The 6,613-nt window shown below is 35.7% G+C and overlaps 1 long non-coding RNA gene across 2 annotated transcripts; it reads left to right on the forward strand.

Annotated features, from left to right (window-relative positions):
• Positions 1-4,373: 4,373 nt before the first annotated feature.
• On the forward strand, positions 4,374-5,748 carry LOC307003796. 2 transcript variants are annotated; one of them, XR_013798815.1, is made up of 4 exons: positions 4,374-4,526; positions 4,805-4,991; positions 5,099-5,230; positions 5,499-5,748. It is a non-coding gene; the product is annotated as an uncharacterized lncRNA (long non-coding RNA). The 2 variants fall into 2 exon arrangements; XR_013798814.1 differs by having other exon boundaries at positions 5,099-5,748.
• The last annotated feature ends 865 nt before the right edge of the window (positions 5,749-6,613 follow it).

Here is a 6,613-nt window from a genome sequence, read left to right on the forward strand (position 1 = left end):
TATTTAAGGAATAATTGCATTTATATACTGTATATACATTTATATAATTTATATTATATATAAATATTTTATATATAAATATAAACAAATTTTCTTAAATATATACATGAATGTGTGTGTTTTTATATATATAAATAATTATTCACAGTACACACACATATATTATGGAAACACAAACTTTTATTTTGGATGCGATTAATCACGATTCATCTTTTGACAGTCCTAATATATATATATATATAATTTGTAAAAATAAATAATATTTTTAATAATATAAATATATTATATTAAATATATAATTAAAATAATTCCCAGCTTAGGACCCCATTAGTAGCGCTTTTCATTGTAGGTTGCGTCAATAGCAGAGGAGAAAGGCAGCGAAATTAAAAAATACTACTGTTATTGTGTCACAAAATGTAGTTTTAAGAGTTTTCAGTCGAGAATGTCAGAGGATTAAAGAGGAATTTACACCTGTATGATATTACGCTGTAGCCACATTAGACCAGGGGGTTTGGAAAATGGATGGATGTATGATTCAGCTGCGATGCCATCTTCTGGTCAGACGCTGAAATTAATTAATTCATACCGTCACATTGAATTATGGGTATTTCTCTAGCCATTGAGAATACATCAGTTGTACACTCGTTATTGCGGTGCATTGTGAATAAGTGTTCTCGATAACATCCACTGTGGTTTCGGACACCACTACAAATGGTCCCCTCAAAATAGTGTCCTATTTAAGGGTAGAGGGGGCGATTTCAGACACAGCCCAAGATTTAAAGGCAGAGGTGTAAAGTCCAGGGGTAAGAAAGTAAAAGTCCTGCCATATGTTTTATGAACTCAGCCGGCTGATTTCGCTTATCAGTTCTATCTCCTGGCTGAAAAATGAGCAAATCCAGGTGATTGGAACAAAATACTAAGGAGGACTTTCATTTTCTGAACTTGGGGCCTCATTTATAACCGTTGCGTACGCACAAAACCGGCCCTGAAAGAGGCGTACGCCACTTCCGACGCATAAGATGTGATTTATAAAAAATAAACTTGACGGGAAAATTTGTGCACCTGCACGCAAACTCTGATTCATGCGTACCAACGTTTTGGAGACGGAGCAGTTTGGCGACACCGATGGTGAGCCGGAGTTAAATGTCTTTTTGGTCACTTTTAGATAGAAAATCTAAAGAAAATTATACATACAAAAAGATAATACAATTAAAATTTCACTCACCAAGCCTATCACTTGAAGCAAATATCCACACCTTAAAGTCAGCATGAAATCAAAATTGACCCTATTTACTTTGTTAGCGGATATTATAGTCTTGTGGTGAACAATTAATCCGTGCAAGGTAATACACAGAAACAAATTGTTTGCCGTGGTTATCTTTAATCAAACAATGACATAGGCTTGACGGCTCGGGTTGTTTAAACGCTTAGCCACTCCCCTCAAGCCGTTACTCTGCTATGGGGCGAGAGATGGAGAGGAGGAGCGCTGAAGTAAAACCCTGCCCTCTGTTCAATATTCGTTTCACTCGGAAATGCGTCACAACACTTGAGAAAAGTAGTTTGCAACTTCCGGTTCACGCAGACTTTAAATGTCCGCGCCAGCGAGCGCGTTGGGTATCGTGCGTTGGAACGTGATACGCTGACGCATATCTAACGCCAGATGAAGTAAAACCGCAAATCTTCATTATGAGTCCTAATCATAAATACAGTGCATGTTCACAATAACAGTTTAAATAAAATAATGATTTAAACTATGTTTTACTTCTGATATAAACATTTAGATTAAATATGCCATTCTCATTAATGGAGTTAAACACTTAAACTACATTAAATTTACTGAAAAGTTATATATATATATATATATATATATATATATATATATATATATATATATATATATATATATTCAATAAATAGCCTATAAATATATAAAAAATATAAATCAATTAAAAATACTATTTGGTCAGTGGAAAAGATTGAGAAAAACTTTCTCTGAAATGTATTTTACACTATTTGATTTATTTATTCAAAAACAAGGCAAGGAAAGGCTACTAAATTATTTTTATTAGTGTAATGTGACGGCACATCCGTATTTCATATGTTCCTAATAACTCCCCGGACTCATCATCGCTCATCACTGATCACATTCACCTGTACCTCATTCACTGATTGCATTCACCTGTGTCTCATCATCCTGTTAGTCTCAGTCTATTTATACCATGTTAATTTATTCACTCATCGCAAAGTCTTGTTTTTAGGCCACATCCACACGAAGCCAGAGCTTTCCCTATCCGATGGGTTTTTTTTTGTCTCGTTCGAAAAAAGAATTCCGTAAACACGGCGTCGTCTCAAGAAATATCTGCGTACACACGAAACCACTGAAACCGACTCAAAACGATGTAGTATACATCCAAGACCAGTATGTGGCGCTGTAATTCTGCCATAGAGATACAATAAAAACGGAGAAGAAGACTTTGAGCATGCGCATAAACCTTGCGCACTGTATACAATAATATTAGGCACAGTTCTTCTTTTCTTTTTTACCAAGAACTTTATTAAACAATATGAACAACCATAAATGGCCTGGTACAAAATAGGGATGAGTCACAAATCACAATATTCAATTAGTTAGCGGACTCATAAAGCTTGCCACAAAGAACCGGCAAAAGTAATGAATGTAACGGGGAGTCGGAGACATTCGAATCCATCTGCAAGGCTTTATTAAGAATCGTCGACAGGAATGAATAATCACCAGAAAACAGGAACAACGTAGGAGTCATACACAGAAAATCCAACACAGAGATAAACGCTCAGAATTACGACCATAGGGAACGATAAGACTTCGCAATGAACAAGAGAAAGTCCGCGCCTTATAAAGGCGATAACTAATGGGATGATGATCCACAGCTGGGACGGAAAAGTACTGGGTCCGTGTGAGAAAAGAGTCCGGGCGGAACTAATATTCGGGTGATGGTTCCCGCTGTGTTCGGTCAGAAAGGGCCACAGAGGCGCTATTAGTGACAGAGCCCCTCCCCTGCGAACGGCTCCCGACGTGAGCTCCTCCTCGGCGCCGAGGTCTACCACGAGGACGAGGAGTACAATATGTACAATAAATATTTGTACTTGTATGCTAAAATGTACACTCACAGCTCTGATGTGAAAATGGGACTTCTATTGTACTTGATGATGTCACGAAACCCGCCTCCTCGTGGACGATCTGAAACGCTAACATTAATGCATTAGACTAATTTACTGACTTGTCTTTTTGACTTGGTGTTTGGCTTTTAAACATAAATTCTCTCCTCACTCGTTTTTTATTTGGAATAATAATATTACACACTAAAGAAAAACATTATTTTTTTAGGCATTGGTTTGAGTCTGATATAGCCTACTATTAGTTGGTCAGTTGTTGAATTCTGATGGTGAGTTTTGGGGTATTACTGAACTATGTCTGAAATTTCAGTGTCATATTTCTGTTATTATATTGTAATAAATTCTATTTCTGCCAAAATTGTATCTCTATTCAGAAATCAGGGCACTTGGTGTAACGCAGTAGGAAGTAAAGTCTCCAAACATTTGTACAAACTTGATTTAATTAATGATAAATGCAGTAACCAATCGATTAGATCTCTTTTTGTTAATATTTCTTCTCCTCCATCTAAATTTGTTTGGGTTAATATGTTTCTCTCATTTTAGTGGTTTTAGTGGTCATTTTAGTAATTTTAGTTTTGTTATTAGGAAAATTTTATAATCATCAAACTAAATGGAGTAACTCAAACCCCAATGTTGCTCATTGTAAAAAGTGTATAAGAAATGTGTCAAGAACTTGATATTGATTTCTATAATTTTGAAAATTCAATAAAAAAATATATAAATAAAAAATAAGGTGGATATCCCTCATTTAGCTAAAAATAAATAATGCATTAGACTTATATTAAAATAAATAAATGATATTATCAAACTCAGTAAACACCATACTAATAATGAACGCAACAGGTTTAATTGTACATTACGCATTTTCCTCCCATAGAAAACCAAGAAAACGCTTAATGAGGCTTAATGGCTTTATAAAAATAAAAAAACACACAATTCGTTATTATTAATAAAACAGGCAGCAGGTTTATTTGCACTGAACACAAATGAGCTTTCTTATGTCATATTCTGGGCTCGTCTGCTTTACTGTACATAGTAGGCTATGCTTAACTTGTTTGGTGTTTACTGAGTTTGATAATATCATTTATTTATTTTAATATCAGTCTAATGCATTAATGTTAGCGTTTCAGATCGTCCACGAGGAGGCGGGTTTCGTGACATCATCACAAAATGAATGTCCAACTGTCTGTCAACTAATTATAATCAGGCATTTAGCAAAATGTGGAATGATATAACCGTTTCAATATGTGTGGTTTTCACTCACAGAATTGGCCACACCAGCAAAGCATCCTAGGTCCAAATGTATGGCTGGAAACCTCAAGCTCCTGTATTCATAAATAATAGGCAGCATGATGAGCCATTGCCACAAGACAGTAAGTAACCTGCAAGAACAATTTGTTTAAAGTTGTTTACATCAAACTAACCAATAATATCAGATCAAAAATAAATAAGGAGCTAATACAAAATGTTTATTACCATTTAAAATTAACAGACAGGAATGATACAACACCTTGCCCATCAAGTGTTAAAAGTGTTACAAATATTCAGCATATATATATATATATATATACATACACACACATTAATAATTGTATTACTTAACAAACATTTAGAAGGAATTTTAATGCATGTGTTGTATTTTTATGGTCAGACTACCTAACACTAAATCGAAAGGTTGATGAAATCATGACAGAGCTGCGTCAGCTGCGAGAAATAATTATGAAACCGCAGCAGCAAGAAGTCATTGAAGAACAGGCAACATCTGTGGAACAGATGCAGACAGAGGAAGAGCCGTCTGCATTCTGTTTAAAGCTTAACCAAGAAAGGCCATTTAGAAGGTGATTACCTTTCTGTATAAAAATCTAAGTATACATATTTACATTAAATTATAGATACTAATATATATATATATTATCGAGAAAACTGTTACTTAAATTTTTTTTAGATTGCAGTTGGCCAGTCGATACGAAGGATGATGCGGGCATTTGGGACAAACATGCTATGGTCCAAATTCAGCCTAAAGGGAAGAAAAGGAAAAAAGTTTTTCAGGACCTTCACATCATGAGTCTTATCAAAAGTAAGGTCTAGGACACACTAGACGATTTTCAAATCTTAACCAATTTTAAAACTAACCGAAAAACCAAAACCCGGGACCGATATGTAACCGGTACCTAACCGGTATGTAACCGGACCGAATCAATTAATTCTGACCGTGTTAAGGTGATAAATGTTTATTTAAAGTCTAAAAAAACAAACTATTTAAAGCACAAATGGAGATATGAGTTCTGCTATGATGACCCTAGTTTGTTTGTGCTGTTCAACTTCTGTCTCCGTGTTGTTTACAGGAACATCATATTGGATGCTGCAGGCTGACGAGTGCTATAATGAAATTACTACATTATATTTAGCATTGACATTAACGCTTGTCCGGGACAAGTTAACATTTTTTAAACTGAAACTGTACTGAGGGTACATTAGCTTAGCTTTCGCAGCCTCCGTTTGGGGTGGTGCGCGCGCAGGCAAATGCCAGCTCGCAGTGCGTACATAGTTAAAACAATTGCAATATGATCAAAGACAATACATATATCGCACATCCCTAAGCACATAAAGAATGAACTCCTGTTTTGCGTGCAGGAGACAGACGTATGCTGCCGTAAATGATGCGGATTGTCACGTGAACAAGCAAATCCACAAAGATATAATAATAATAAAATAATACGTACACTAATTAGATAGTTTTAATTTGAAAAGCATTCATTCGGAAAGCATTTAGACACGTCTAATTTAAAGTGTCATCTAAAATGTAAGACCTTTCATGAGTAATGTAACGATCACCAGCTGGAGTGCCCTCGAGAGCCATCAGAGGACGCTCCACAATAGACTATGATCACTTCCTCACGAACTACATTTCCCATACTCACTGCCCGGACTCATCAGCACTCATCTCATTCACCTGTGACTCATACTGTACACATGCAGCTCATTCACACACATCCATATAAACCTCTTTCACTCTTCAGGTTACTGTGAAGTATTGCTTTCCCAGTGAACAATTCTGAGCGTTTATACCCTGTGTTTGTTAACCTGTTACGACTTGATCCGCCTGCTCCGACCCTTTGCCTGTTCCTGGACTCCAATTGTGCATGTACTCTACTCTGCTATTATCGCTGGTATTTGACCTTTGCCTGTCTGACCCTGTTATTTAATAAAGCCTGCAAATGGATCCCACACCAAGTGACTCATCATTACAAGTAAAAATAAGACTTAAGACTTTTTATGGCCTTACATTTTAAGAATCTAACAAGACTTTTAAGAATCCGCGGGAACCCTGTTTGAGGTGAATGTGTGAAACGTAATTAACAATGGAATCACCAAAAGCCGAGAATTTTTAATTTTTTTTACATTTTTTGCATGTTAAATAATTGTAAAATAATGAAATGTATAATGAATGAAGCACATG

The sequence above is a fragment of the Phoxinus phoxinus genome (genome assembly GCF_949152265.1).
Source record: "Phoxinus phoxinus genome assembly, chromosome: 9".
Classification (NCBI taxonomy): domain Eukaryota; kingdom Metazoa; phylum Chordata; class Actinopteri; order Cypriniformes; family Leuciscidae; genus Phoxinus; species Phoxinus phoxinus.